The sequence below is a fragment of the Artibeus jamaicensis genome, unplaced genomic scaffold, assembly GCF_021234435.1.
Source record: "Artibeus jamaicensis isolate MK-2021 breed Jamaican fruit bat unplaced genomic scaffold, CSHL_Jam_final scaffold_1964, whole genome shotgun sequence".
NCBI classification, from domain to species: domain Eukaryota; kingdom Metazoa; phylum Chordata; class Mammalia; order Chiroptera; family Phyllostomidae; genus Artibeus; species Artibeus jamaicensis.
The window spans coordinates 33527471-33541478 of NW_026522030.1; the positions used below are offsets into that span (position 1 = coordinate 33527471).

Below are 14008 nucleotides of genomic sequence, written 5' to 3' on the forward strand. Positions count from 1 at the left end.
GGGAGAAGGAGGGCGAGTTTCCAGATATCTCTGAGGAGTACCTTCCTGAAACACTTCTGCTTTCACGAGTGGGTGGTCCTGATACTGCCTTCAGTCCCTTGACTATGATCATGGATTCTTTTCCATATTCACACAGAGCCCGAAACAGCAGTGACTGTGCTTTCAAGGTCCCTGTGCTGTCCTGGAAGGGACTTTCAGCCTATCAGTTTTATACAGAGGCCTGCATGCCGGTTAGATACAGTTTACAGCCCCCGTGAAGGGGTTTGTCTTCTAACCCCCACTTACCAAAATGATGCGTAGCATCAATGGCAATAATCATCATCTCCTTTTGCGGTTTTTCATTTCCATTACACAATTACAACTTTGTAGAGCATTGTATGGAAATATGATACTAATACATGTGCAATATGCCTGGTTTCTCCCTGCAGATACAATCATGCTGGCCTAAGCATAGGAATGCCATAAAAAACTAAAATGCTTCAACTTGCTTTCCTTTCATTTTTTAAAAAATGAGGATTCTTGAGCCCCATGAAACATAGCTACTTAGCAATTTGCATCTAGTTCTTGACAGCTTTTAAAAGAAGAGAGGGTAATTTGGAGCAAGTATGATACTTTACTAAAGATTGAAGATAACAAAGCCCCTACTTCAGTTCAACTGCACTGAATAAATAGTTCCCGCATGCTGGACCATGTAAATGCTAGGTGGTGCAAAAACAAGAAAGAAGCAGATTGTACCTTTACAGGATGTACAATCTAATTAAAACAAATACAAATCTGTCCAAGCTTTTAGCCCTGGCTCGAGGAGCTCTGTGGATTGAGCACTGGCCTGCAAACCGAGGGGTTGCTGGTTCAATTCCCTGTCGGGGCACGTGTGTGGCTTGTGGGCCAGGTTCCCCAGGCAGGGTGCACAGGAGGCAACCACACACTGATATTTCTCTCCCTTTCTTTCTCTCTCCCTTCCTCTCTCTCTAGAAATAAATAAGATAAAAAAGAATCTATGGAAGCTTTTAAATGAATACTTTTTTCATTCATTGAACTGAGAGGCTTGTTAATATTCAAATGTTCCAAAGTGATAGCAAAGAAACTCTTAGCTGAATGGAAATGGGTTGTAGCCAGGATTGTGGATGGTATGAGAGGTAGCATGACTGTATAAACATGGACCTTCTGAGAGTAAAAGAGGGTGCTACGAATATCTGTGCTTGTGTCAGAGGCATAATCTGGGTCTCTTTTAGGCCAACAGGCAGCTATGATGCCCCTCTTCAAAAGGTGGGATTTAGGAGAATTTCCATGAATCTAAATGTAGGAAAGTATTGTTATTTTGCTAGGGCTGCCACAAAAGAATGGCTTAAACAATGGAAATTTTATTGTCTTTCAGTTCTGGAAGTTAGAAGTCCAAAACCAAGTGTCGGCAGGGTTGGTTGCTTTTGAAGGCTGCGAGGGGAGGATGAGTCCTAGGCCTGTGTTCTTTGGCCTGTAGAAGGTTGTTTTCAAGTTGTGACTTCACATTATCAATCTTCCATGTATGTCTCTCTGTCCACATTTCTCCTTTTCATAAGGGCACCAAAATGTTCCTGGAAGCAATCTCTGTTCTGGCCTGGATCTAGCTCGTGGTCCAGCATTGGTCATATCATGGAACAGCCCCTCTTCCACCCTTCACCCCTGTGACTGGCTCTTACAGTCTCATGTGCCTCATGCCTCTTCTTCCAGGTACCCTGAGTGATTGAGGTGCCCTGGGTGGTCAGCAAGGGGCTTCATTAGCAGGGAGGTAGCTCGTTTAGTTGCTACTTTGACCACATTGGAGACACAACCCACAGCAGCAATATAGACACATGCATGAGAGAGGGAGGGAAATTTAAAGAAGTAATCCAAGCATTAGAAATAATTTTTTTCCACTGTGCCCCCCTAGTACTCAAACTAGTGTATTCATAGATCACCCATGTTTGTGCTTGGATCACTTAGGATATATACCTGGGTTTTTATATGTGCTAAGAAGGATGAAAAATGAGCAGATCCATCTGGTATAAACACACAACATTCAGTCTGCATGATGGCACAAGTGGCTTCCCCTCTAACTGGATACAACAGGAATAGCAAAAGTCTAAGTTTGGAAAGACATATTTAGCAGGGACTTGAACTGGGAGGTTTGCTCCTTCTGTGAGTATGACACTTATAACCCTGCTCTTTGGACATTAATCTAGCCATGGCATTGCGAATCTGGCCAGGCTGTGTGGACCATACATGTTGTCCAGGGGAGGTGGTGCTTGCTGGCCTGAGGAAATAACAGAGGGAGGAATATGCTGGACCAGTACCCTTACCTTTTCCTTTCTTTCAATGGTGTGTCTTGGTCCACATACAGGTTGTCTCTAGGGGTCTTGATTGCATTAGGATGACAAGGTTCCACTGGAGATTGAGAAGTTCCTCCCCATCCAAGGGCATGAAGTAACTGACCCATCCTGGTGGATTCCAGTAAATAGTCCTCCTTCAAGGGATAACAGGTCTTGGTGTCCTCATTAACATAGTTCATTGGTCCATGGCAAGTGTCAGGACTATTGCTATGCACTCCATTTTCCACACCTTATTTACCATATTGGGGGACTCAGCCTCAGTTCCTAATCTGGCATGTGGACCAGCAGGCCCCATAGGTTGGTCACTTAAATGTATTAACACTTGGGAAGGCACTGTTGTCTACCTGGCCAAGGCAGGGTTTCCAGTTAGTAATTTTACCTGTTGAGAACACCATTTTTTCTGTTCCACCAGCCCAGCTGCTTGTGGTCATTGGGCAGCTGGAACTTCCTATCGATATCCTGTTCCTTTGCCCACTCTTGTCCTTTGAAATGTGACCTCTGGTCACTATCTATTTGACAGGGGTACCCATACATAGTACTTAGTATTTAGCTTTTCTTGACTTTTTATGGTAGTGGCCTGATTAGCTTGTTGACATGGGAAGATTTGAGTTAAACCAGAGGCAGTGTTGACAAGCACCAAAGCTATTTGGAACCCTCACTCAAGGGAAGGGGACCTATGTGATGCGTTTGCCAGTGCCTTATTGTTATTGGTTGGGGGCCTCAGTGACCAGGACTTTTGCTGACTCCAGAGCTGCTGCCCTTAGCTTAAGCTCTAGCACCTCCTCCTTAGCAATGCACCATCCTACCCAGGTACTTTGGTATCCACTTTTCTCATTTATCCAAATTTCAATGTTCCCTATTGGGTTAGTTGCTAAGGCTTATGTTTTTTATTGCCAAGACATCTGCTTCCTGATTATCTGGAAGTTTAGATGTCTCATGGGCAGGGCCATGGAAGACAAGATCTTCATTAACCTCTTGCAAGTGAGCCTCAAAACATTTTCACATTTCTTTTCCCTTAAAGGTTTGTTCATGATCATTTACACCCCCTCCCCACGTTCACCCCCCAACCCTTGGCCTTCCATTGTCCAAGCCACAGAGTCAATCCTTTTAGAACAGCCCAACTGTCGGTACGCAGTGTCAGCAGCCAAGGTTCATGCATGATTCCCAACGAGAACACTCTTAACTTGGCTCACTGTTTCTATCTAGGTGGTATCACGGTGGTTGAATGGCACTTGCTGTCCAAGTAGGCAAATTGCTCCAGCCTGGGCCATCAGGGGACCATGTTTCAGTCAGAATTTCACCTATTTATTCTTTGCAGGTTTCAGGGGCCAAATTCTCATATTCCAGGAGACTTTGGAGATTCTATATATTAAACAGAGCCTAATAGTTGCTGCATTGCTAGAGACAAAGGACTATCTGACAGCTAGCACTCCTCTGTTGTAAATAGACATACCACTTACTCACTGTAAGAATCTGAATCATGGTGGAGGCTGGTCAGTAAACATGTTGTCAATCCACCCTTAAAAGGTTCTACTTGCAGAAGCACTGTATATGAGGTATGTCCAGAAAATATCCAGCCGCAGACCATGGAAAATAGAGGCATTTACTGAAGAAGATATAAGAAACATTGTACATAGCACAATGATGCCTCAGTCCCCTTCAAAGTCAGCACCTTGGGACCTCACACAGTTCTCCTCATTGCCATAAGCTGCCTTGTCATATTTCCAGAATCTCATCAACAATCTGAACTCTTTTACCTTTCAAAGGTGATTTCAGTTTTGGGAAAAGCCAGACGTTGTAGGGCATCAAATGTGAGCTATAGGGGGCTGAGTCACCTGGGTGATTTGATGTTTTGCCAAAAGACTCTGCATGAGATGTGATGCATGAGCAGGCACACTGTCATGATAAAGTTGCCAATCACTAGGTGCCCATAGCTATAGCCTTCTCAATCATCTGTATAGTTTCCACAGAGAAATGTTCAAGCTTAATGAAAATTTGAAGCACATTTGTTAGTCTACTTGCTCAGTCATTTTGAATGCAATGGCCACACAGTACACATGCTCATTCAACAGCATCTACCACCCCCACCGACTAGTACAGTGAAGTTGTCATTGTTCACACATGCACATTCCAGTCCACTCTTCTTGGCTGTCCACTCTAACATAGATGTCATGCAAACCATTCTCATTATATTAAAAATGGTTGGACTTTTTCCATATAGAACTCGTACTCTGCCAATAACTGATGTTCTGTTGGGGCATATCTCTGCCCCCTTCCATAGTTGGGACCAAAATCCAAGGGACAGTCACTCTTTGACTATTTGTTCCATAATGCCCAGCCTATGCCTTCTGGGGTTACTGAAACATCTAATTCAAACGGCAACCCCACTTGGAAGATTCCAGGAGCTTTAATCTTTTGACCAGTATTTTTTAATAAAATATTTGTTCGAGCCCTGGCTGGTATAGCTCAGTGGATAGAGCGCAGGCCTGTGAATCAAAGGATCATGGTTCAATTCCCAGTCAGGGCACATGCCTGGGTTGCAGGCTGCTTCCCTGCAGGCCAGTTTCCAGCAGGGAATGAACGAAAGGCAACCATACATTGATGTTTTTTTCCCTCTCTCCTTCCCCTCTGAAGATAAATAAATAAATAAAATCTTTTAAAAAAATTTGTTTGATGATGGTATTACAGTTGTCCTAACTTCTCCCCCCTTTCCCCTACCATCCAGCACCCCCTACTTCCTCAGGCAACCCCCCAACCATTGTTCATGCCCACAGGTTGTGTGCATAAGTTCTTTGGCTACTCCATTTCCTCTACTGTACTTTACATCCTTGTGGCTATTCTGTAACTACTTATTTGCACTTCTTACTCCCCTCACCTCTTTACCCATTCTCCCCTTCCCTCCTCCCATGTGATAACCTTCTGGTAACTAACTTCTTTTCTCTTGCTTTTAGGAGTCTTTCTTTATCTTTAACCTTGGGCCTTTTAATAATGATGTGTCTTGGGGTGGGACTCTTTCAACCATCATAATTGGGACTCTCTGTGCTTCCTGGGCTTGCATATCTATTTCCTTCACCAAATTAGGGGAGTTTTCTTTCACTATTTTTTCAGATAGATTTCCAATTTCTTTTTTTCTCTTCTTCTGGTACCCCTATGATGTGAATGTTGGACCTCTGAAAGTTGTACCAGACATTGTTTATACTATCCTCATTGTTTTGGATTCTTTTTTCTTCTTGTTGTTGTCCTGTGTGGTTGTTTTTTGCTTCCTTGTGGTCCAAATCATTGATCTGATTCTCAGCTTCATCCATTCTACTGTTGTTTCTTTGTGAATTGTTCTTCATGTCAATTAGTGTATTCTTTTGTTTCTGTCTGGGTCATTTTTATGCTACTGAGGTCCTCACTAAGTTCCTCGAGCATCTTTATAACCAGTATTTTGAACTCTGCATCTGATAGATTTCTTATCTCCATTTCATTTAGCTCTTTTTCTGAGGCTTTAATCTGTTCTTTCATTTGGGCCACATTTCTTTGTCTCATAATTTCAGCATCCTCCCTGTGTTTGTTTCTATGTATTAGGTAGAGCTGCTTAACTTCGTGCCTTGGTAGTGTGGCCTAATGTTGTAGGTGTCCTGTAGGGTCCAGTAGCACAGCCTCCCCTATCACTCAAGCTGGATATTCAAGGTGTGCCTTTTGTGTGGGCTGAGCACTTCCTCCTCTTGTAGTTGAGACTTGGTTGCTGTTGGCAGATCAATGGGAGGGATTTAGCCAGGCTAGTCAGCTGCAAGGACTAGCCATGGCCACTAACCACCAACGTCCACCCTCCATGGAGGATCAGCTGTGCAGGAGAGGGGTGGTGGTGTTCCGACGAGGTCTGTATCTGTTTACTGAGTGTGTTGGCCTGGGGATTTTTTGGGTGGTGCAGGCCAAGGTCAGTACCCACCTGTGTTTTGTCTGGGGTACCCTTCCTGAACTGTTAAGCAATCTGAGATGGCTGCTACTTGTGCTGGTTTAGAGATTCCCAGGTGAAGCCAAGCTGTGACTCTAATCTGGCTACAGCTACGGCTCACTGAAGCCAGCTCTTGCTTGCTTGATAGGATTTAGAACCCAAGGCCAGCCATTCATATGAAAAAGCAGGTTGGGTGGGCCCATAATCTGGGTAAGGTAGAACCTCTATGAATCTCTAAGTTGGGTCACACCATGTTAGCCAGGTTGATGGAGTCTCAGATGTGGTACCAGCCTACTGGCTCTGTGGAGAAGGGCTTAGCAAAGGGACAATGGCCTCTGCTTGCCCAGATGCCAGACACTTCAGTTTCTCCCTGTATGCCACTGGTACCCTCGAGCTGCCACCCTGGTGCTAGAGCTCAGAGGGAGTGAGTCTGAGTAGGTGAGTCTGTGTGTGTGGGTTCCCCAAGAGGAACTGCTTAAGTTTCCTCCACCAACTCCATCCCCACTGGTTTTCACAGACAGAAGTTGTGGGGACTTATCTTCTTGGCACTGGAATCCTGGGCTGGAGGACCTGGTATGGGTCTGAGACTCCTCACTCCCAAGATATCACTCTTTTTTTTTTTTTTAAGATTTTATTTATTTATCTTTGGAGGGGAAGGGAAGGAGAGAGGGAGAGAAATATCAATGTATGGTTGCCTTTTGTGCATCCCCTGCTGGGAACTGGCCTACAGGGAACCGGCCTGCAACCCAGGCATGTGCCCTGACTGGGAATCGAACCACGAATGTCTGGTTCGCAGGCCCACACTCAATCCACTGAGCTACACCAGCCAGGGCCCAAGATATCACTCTTGAATTTTTATCCACATGGGTGTGTGGCCAGCCCGTTTTGCATCCACGCTCCTCCTACCAGTCTGGATGGGTGTGATTTCTTCAATGCTGTAGTTGTCACACTTCCAATGAACTCAATTCTGACATTCCTGAGTGATGGTTGTTCTTTATTTTAGTTGTAATTTTGATGTGGTATGTGAAGAGGTTGGCCATGTCTGCCTATGTTGCCATCTTGACCAGAAGGCCTGGACCAGTACTTTTGCTTTCATAAAGGCAGCCAGTTGTTCAGCACTGCAATCCCATATATATCCCTTCTTCACTGGGTGATGTAGTGGCAAAGGCATTGTGCTAAATGGGGTATGAATTCCCCAGTACCCCAGAATTCCCACAAAAGCCTGTACCTCTTTTACATTTTTTTGTATGGGGTAGGCTTGAACTTGGTCTATAATAGCCTCAGGGCCAAAGAGGTCTTACCCAACCATACAATTTCCAAAAACTTTACTGCAATGCCCAGACCTTGAATTTTCTGCATATTCACTGTCCATCCTCTTTGTTGTAGGTGGTCCAGCAAAGGCCACAAGGTTTTCTGCAGTAGAGGCAAACATTCATGAGTTAACATTATGTCATTAATATAGTGAGTGCATTTCACAGAGGTCAGGAAGGAAAACAGTGAGAGGCTGGGCTATGAAAATTGCTTTGAGGGAGCTCCTGGAAAGTATATGCCAAGTGGTAAACACATTTTCTAACAGCTTCTTAGTGGCAGAGGAAGTCTTTAATCAATGCAGATAATAGATATAACTGCAGAACCTATTGGTAACCCGTACTAAGTGGCAATGGAATGAATTTCACTGGGGTACATGAAGGAATGCACAAATTGATAAACGGGTTTGCCAAGGTGCGTGGAGGAATGAAACAGCCATCTTGGATTTCCAGTAGCTCCAACTCTTCATTTAATTTAAAGCCATGGTTTACCCATGTTAATTAGTCTGATTCAGAAGCAGAGTGCTATCATGTTACAAGGATACCAGGATGGCAAAACTCTGAGGGGTCATTTTTGCAGAAGCAGAATGGACTTCATCCACATGTGCCACAGTCTTTACATATTTTGTTGCTGTTGCCTTTTCATGACAGGCAGCTAAGGCATTTCATGTACAGCAGAACCTCATTACTGCTGCAGTTCTTTTAACACATAATTATTGCTTAAGGCTTGCCTAAAAAACTTTCATTTTACTTAAATCCATTTAATTAGTTCTTTTTTCATGCATCCTTTCTTTTTTAAAGAGAAGCATGCTCTGCTCAGCTGGTTCTGCATTGTCCAGTAAAGCAAAGGTTTGCTGATTGGGTTCCCAGTCCTGACACGTGCCTGGGGGTTTGCTTCCTGGTCAGGGCGTGGTCGAGAAGTAACCAACCAATCAATCCTTCTGACATTGGCGTTTTCTCCCTCTTTTTCTCCACCTCTCCCTCTCCCTCTAAAACAAGTCGATAAATGAAATCTTTTTTTTAAAGAGCAGCTCGATGATTTTGGAGGTTGGTTAGTACAATGCAGAGAACATAGGGGAAAAGTACAATTGGCACCTAAACCAATGCTAGTACTCATTTCATTATGATTGTAATTAAGGATATTATTGATTTTTGTTATTCACTTTTCTCTAGAAGTCAAAGCCATTAATGTGAACTTGAGATATATGCACACATTATGCAAAATACTTTTCATAAGCAATATAACTTTTTAAAATATTGGAAACTGAATATTTGTGCTGATTTGTATTTTGAGGTAATGGAACAAGAAGAGAAAACATTAAACTAAGGAAGGTTATACTGATAATAAAACTCTTAAAGTTAAAAAAAAAGTCTTCCCCTCCCTTTGTAAATATTTAGCACAGGCTACACGATGTCCTGAGAGGATTTATTACATGAAAAATGTTAACCACAGCTTTAAGACCTTGCTTTGGCAGAAACTAATGAGAAAGCAATTCAGGGATAAAACTTCGTCTTTGTTTTCAAATAAGTAGTCTTAATTTTTCTTTCTTTTTCTACTCTATATTTTTTATTGTTCATTCTATTACAGTTGTCCCTCTTTGCCTCCCTCCACCCAGCCCACTCTTCTAATTTTTCTTCTTATAGAAAAAGTTTAAGTCAGTTTACTATAAATACATTTGAGCCATTCATTTTTGCAGCTTCCAGGTAAAGTCTAGTACTTTGTTTATGCAAAGTCGATGAGAAGAGGTCAGTGGAGGCCATGTAATCTTCAATTCTCACGTCATCCATTCAAGTCCTGGGCACAACCCTTCGGCAGTAAGAGCTCAGCGTGCCTGGGTATGCTGCTGGTGATCTGCACTAGAACTTAGTTTCAGAAACTGGAAGATTTCTGCTACGGTCATGAACTCTTTAACATCTTGTTTATTGGCAAAAATTAGCAATCTACCTTTCCTTAGGTCCTCATGGACTAACATTTTATACAGTTCTTTTCTAGTTACAGAAATCCTTTCTCTGTACTGTCCACAACTATCATAAACTCTGTGTTACCATAGTAACTGTTTGGAAAGAATGAAGGGATTCTTGGCTTCCAGTATGCCACATTAGGAAATGTGAATTTTTTTTATTACAATCTCTTCTACATTACTTCCCATTTTAAGGGATGTATGTACTTCATTCATAGAAAATTGGTAATGGGTGGTAGTTTTTCCTGCATTATCCAGCCCAACATTGATAACTTTGTGCTCCTGGTGATGGAACAGTCTCCATGTCCTAGTGAAGTGAATTCCCCTTCTTAGGCAGCCCACCGCCTCCAGCCACCGGCTCAGGCCGATGGGGAGGGGAGAAAGCGCCAAGCAGAGCCCGCATCTACTGCTGCTGCTCCCGCCCTGGCCACCTGCTACTTCCCAGGAACCCGCGGGAGGACAAAGCGCGGGGCATCTTGTCACGGTGCGAGGCCCTGCCGCTACTGCCCCAGCACTCGCCTGGCTCCAGGACATGGTCACCACATTGTCTGTCACCTGCAATGAGCCTTGTGGGCCACCAACTGCCCCAGCTGCTATGGGCAGGGGCAGCTTATCAGTTCTTAACAGTTATGTTTATGTTATCCACCAAAACTTCATGACAAAATCAGCTATCATAAACATAGGTGTTTGCTTTCTAGTCAGAAAACTTGTTACAATATCTTATCAAGAGCAGACCCACAGTCCAAAAAAAACTTGGTCTTTTTAACAGAGAAAAAGATTTTGCATCAGCTTACTTTTGATATTTAAATCAGCACTTAATTAAATCCATTGTAATCTTAGTGTAACCACACATTAAAATTTCTTCTGAAAGATTTCTTTTCCATACACCTTCTACAACTTTTTTCTTTTTTTCTTTCTTTCTTTCTTTCTTTCTTTCTTTCTTTCTTTCTTTCTTTCTTTCTTTCTTTCTTTCTTTCTTTCCTTCCTTCCTTCCTTCCTTCCTTCCTTCCTTCCTTCCTTCCTTCCTTCCTTCCTTCCTTTTTCTCTCTCTCTCCCTTCCTTTCTTCCTCTTCCTCACTCCTTCCCTCCCTTCCTTCCTCTCTCTTTTTGCATTCAGATATTGTCCTCTTTTTCTTCTTTCCACTTTTGAAATAACCAGGCTCACTTTAGGACAAAATTACTTTCTTTTCCCTCAAAAATACATTTCTATGCCTATATTTCCTACTACTGAAAACATATATTATTTTCCCTTCACCTTAATTAGAATTCTTAACCCTTAGATAACTATGTTTAATTAGTTATCTATTTTAATTAAATCAACAAACTTAAACTAGCTTTTATTTACTAAAAGTTAATCTTAGATCACATGAACTTGAAAAGCATTTGGTTTAGTTTTTGTTACTTTCTGAGAATTTATATAAGCATTTGTTTGCTCCGGCCAGTTAGAGTTTCTTTCCAAATTAGCAAGCCATCTGGAAGTTAAACACACATACACACACAAATACAAACGCAATACTTATCTAGACACAATGAACATGCCCACAGATGCAAACAGAGACCTCACAGCTCCCAAAAACTAAGTGGGAACAGTTCAAATGACCTTTTTCCTCCTTTTCTTTTTCAGTCTGAGTTTTGAGACTTCCCCACAGCTCAGGCACAGTCTTGAGACAGGCTGGTTTTCTCCAGATCTGCAATAAATTCCCTGGCATCATGGATGTCTTGTCCCACTTTCTGTAGAATCTTTGCTTTCATTCCTGCGGTAAAAGTGGCCCCAGAGCATAGATCGCCTGGCACATACCCAGCTCTCTAAGGATCCACTTGCCTTGGGAACCTATGGCAGGAAGAGCTCCATCATTTGGCCAGGCCGTCCTGCGGGACAGAATGAGCCAATCTATACGGGAATGGCTGCCTTGAATTCCTTGGGCACCATGTAGCCACTGCCAAAGGGCAGAGCATGTAGTGATGTTGCTAATTTTTTTCTGATTTCTGCCCCATGAGAGAAATACCACCTCCCCGTGTGTCCCACCACTACATCAGCTAGGCCGGAATACAGACTTGGCCCAATCTGGCTTAGTCACAAGTGCTTAGGCCCTGTGTCTGTGGCTGCTTGTGTTCTATGTTTGGCAAAGCCACGCGCTGAAGCTCGTTTCCAGTTTATTGCTTTGCTCTCCCACTCCATAAGCCAGTCCTAATGCTAACAGAGTTGTAGACATTTCGATATCTTTTTCTAGTTTCAGTTCTTCCTCTAGCTTTTATTTTCATTTAACTTCTAACCTTGGCTTCTGCCTCTAGCCCACAGCTGTGGTCACATTGTTTTTGCTGACCCATAATGTGTAATGCACAGTTCCTCAAACACATTAAGACCAGCCAGCATTTTCAGGGGTCCCCGGTATCCATGCACCTAGCATATGGGCCACCCCCGCCCACAAAAAGTAGATGGCTAATCATGGATTCTCCCCAGGGCTGTCTCTTTCCCAAGGTCCATTTCTTGTGTCTCCTGGTTCACTCTTCTCCGCAGCCAACCATACTGAATTAGCTTATGCTAATGACCTCATTTTAACTTGATCGCCTCTGTAAAGAGCCTGTTTTTATTTTTAAAGATTTTATCTAGTTATTTTAGAGAGGGGAAGGGAGGGGGAAAAAGAGGGAGAGAAACATTAATGAGTGGTTGCCTCTCATGTGCCTCTTGTTGGGGACCTGGCCTGTAACCCAGGCATGTGGCCTGACTGGGAATCAAACCAGTGACCCTTTGGTTCGCAGGCTGACACTCAATCCACTGAACCACATCAATCAGGGCAAGAGCCTATTTTTAAATAAATTCACATTCTGAAGTACTGGGATTGTTATACCAAAGCACACACACATATCTTTTTTGGGGAAGACACAATTTAACTAACAAGGATGGTAGAAACTTGACAAGAATACAAGAGAAGATGAATAGTTAGTGGGCACTGTCTTCCTAGCACACATTGTGATCAGTAGGCAATTGCATTATAGGCTTTCATAAGTTAAGATAGATGATAGGAGAAAAAACGAAACACAGGATCATTAGAAAAGTAGAGGCTTTTAATTTGGGGGGTTGTGAGTGTTCCAAGATTCCTCTTTCCAAGTGGGCAATAAAAAATTGGACACTGGCAGCAGAGGGATCTTCAGGGGATAGTTAATTAGAGCATATGGAACTGTGGGATGTCATGTCTGGGAGGTGCCACAAACAGAGTGGCCATTTTTTAGCATAAAGTTGATAATTCCCTGCTCTGAGACCTAACTTCATATTACCACTACCTTTGCTTCCAGAAAGTGGTGGCCCCTCAAAGTGAGGGTTGTGAACTAGAGGTGATAATATACCATGATGCTATACCAATATATTGGTATAGCATCAATATATTGGTATACCAATAGATATTGGTATACCAATATATCCTTGGACAAGGAGTTTCTTGCGGTGCCTTTTCTTCTTTTCATGGTGCAAACAAAACAAAACAAAACAAATACCCCCCCCCCGGGAAATGTTTATTTCCCATTTTCTTCCTGGGCTGTCCAGAGAAGCTTGGCAGTATTACTCTGCAAAAGCCTGACAACCCTCACCCATGTCCAAATAAATAGACCTGAACCAATACCAAATCCAAGCTTGAAACAATTTTCTTTAGGCGGATAATACATATGTTAGAAGCTACCCCTTAGTAGCCTCTAAGTACTGGGACTCATTAAGATCTTTATACGTTTTAAGAAAACAAATAAACTTGTTATGCTCATTTTTCTCTGCTAAAAACCCAGCTGTCCCTTTCCATTTTTGAAATCATTAGGTTGACCTTAAAAGTTGGTGCAGTATTTAAAACTATGTTAGATCAGCGATACAACATTTACAACATCCAGGATAAAAAGGGAGTTCTGACAAGGAAGACAGGAGAAAAAAATAAGAAGAGGAAGAAAGGGATAGGGAGGGCAACCAATGAAAAATTAAAGCACTATTTATGTTGATCCGTGTTACCAATGGTGTCCCAGGTACTGTTTCATTTTTGATTGTTTCTCCTCCTACCAACTCAAACTCCTTCCAGACCGGACAATGCCTTATTCATCTTTGTTTTCCCAGGGCCCCGCAGGATACTGGACACAGTATGTGTTCAGGAAATATTTGTTGGCCTGAATCAAACCACAATGAACACTCTAAAATTTAAATTTCATAGCTAACCTCTGGGCAAAGGTATATTTATGGGCAGAAGACTTTCACAGATAAGCTTTTAAATTAAATTGTGCAAAATATGGACTTCTGGGCCCTGCCCTAGAAATTTTAATCTATATGGTCTGCTGTGGGGGGTGGGGGGTCCTGAGAATCTGCAGTTCCAATAAATGCCTCGGGTGTTTTTGCTACAGTTTGGAAACCAAAGGCATCCTGTAAACTAACACGTCAGACTCTTAGGCCCTAGTATTACCCTATTACTTTAAAGTCTGTCTCTT

The 14008-nt window shown here is 42.7% G+C and overlaps 1 protein-coding gene and 1 pseudogene across 4 annotated transcripts in view; one reads left to right on the plus strand and one right to left on the minus strand.

Moving 5' to 3' along the window:
- TRPM6 (transient receptor potential cation channel subfamily M member 6) overlaps nt 1-14008 on the plus strand; it is a 156357-nt gene that overhangs the window by 14366 nt on the left and 127983 nt on the right. The window lies entirely within an intron of this gene.
- LOC119045582 (ADP-ribosylation factor-like protein 5A) lies at nt 9186-9769 on the minus strand (annotated as a pseudogene).